The sequence below is a fragment of the Triticum dicoccoides genome, chromosome 7A, assembly GCF_002162155.2.
Source record: "Triticum dicoccoides isolate Atlit2015 ecotype Zavitan chromosome 7A, WEW_v2.0, whole genome shotgun sequence".
NCBI lineage: Eukaryota > Viridiplantae > Streptophyta > Magnoliopsida > Poales > Poaceae > Triticum > Triticum dicoccoides.
In genome coordinates, this window is record NC_041392.1 from 705,907,750 (window position 1) to 705,909,498 (window position 1,749).

Consider the following 1,749-nt stretch of genomic DNA (forward strand, 5'->3'; position numbering starts at 1 on the left):
ATAAGCTAGTTGAAATAATTTTACAGAAGAGTTGAACTAGCTCTATAGCCTAGTACAAATAATTTTACACTACATTTGAACTAGCTCTATAAGCTAGTTCATTTAATTTTACACTAGTGTTGAACTAGCTCTATCGCCTAGTAGATATCATTTTACACTAGAGTTGAACTAGCTCTATAGCCTAGTACAAATAATTTTACACTAGAGTTGAATTAGCTCTATCAGCTAGTTCGAATAATTTTACACTAGAGTTGAACTAGCTCTATAGCCTAGTACAAATAATTTTACACTAGAGTTCAACTAGCTCTATAAGCTACTTGAAATAATTTTACACTAGAGTTGAACTAGCTCTATAAGCTAGTTGAAATAATTTTACACTAGAGTTGAACTAGCTATATAAGCTAGTTCAAATAATTTTACACTAGAGTTGAACTAGCTCCATAGCCTAGTACAAATAATTTTAAACTAGAGTTGAACTAGCTCTATAAGCTAGTTCAAATAATTTTACACTAGAGTTGAACTAGCTCTATAGACAATTACAAATAATTTTACACTAGAGTTGAACTAGCTCTATCAGCTAGTTCAAATAATTTTACACTAGAGTTGAACTAGCTCTATTGCCTAGTACAAATAATTTTACACTAGAGTTGAACTAGCTCTATAGCCTAGTACAAATAATTTTACACTAGAGTTGAACTAGCTCTATAGCCTAGTACAAAAAAATTTACACTAGAGTTGAACTACCTCTATAGTCTAGTTCAAATAATTTTACACTAGTGTTGAACTAGCTCTACATCCTAGTACAAATAATTTTAAACTAGAGTTGAACTAGCTCTATAGTCTAGTATAAATAATTTTACACTAGAGTTGAACTAGCTCTATAGGCTAGTTCAAATAATTTTACACTAGAGTTGAACTATCTCTATAGCCTACTACAAATAATTTTACACTAGAGTTGAACTAGCTCTATAGCCTAGTACAAATAACTTTACACTAGAGTTGAACTAGCTCTATAAGCTAGTTCAAATAATTTTACACTAGAGTTGAACTAGCTCTATAGCCTAGTACAAATAATTTTACACTAGAGTTGAACTAGCTCTATAAGCTAGTTCAAATAATTTTACACTTGAGTTAAACTAGCTCTATAGCCTAGTACAAATAATTTTACACTAGAGTTGAACTAGCTCTATAAGCTAGTTAAAATAATTTTACAAAAGAGTTGACCTAGCTCTATAGCCTAATACAAATAATTTTACACTAGATTTCCACTAGCTCTATCGCCTAGTACAAATAATTTAAACTAGAGTTGAACTAGCTCTATAAACTAGTTCAAATAATTTTACACTAGAGTTGAACTAGCTCTATGGCCTAGTACAAATAACTTTACACTAGAGTTGAACTAGCTCTATAGCCTAGGACAAATAATTTTACACTAGAGTTGAACTAGCTCTATAAGCTAGTACAAATAATTTTACACTAGAGTTGAACTAGCTCTATAGCCTAGTTCACATAATTTTACACTAGAGTTGAACTAGCTCTATAAGGTAGTTCAAATAATTTTACACTAGAGTTGAACTAGCTCTATAGTCTAGTTCAAATAATTTTACACTATTGTTGAATTAGCTCTATAGCCTAGTACAAATAATTTTACACTAGAGTTGAACTAGCTCTATAAGCTAGTTAAAATAATTTTACAAAAGAGTTGACCTAGCTCTATAGCCTAATACAAATAATTTTACACTAGAGTTC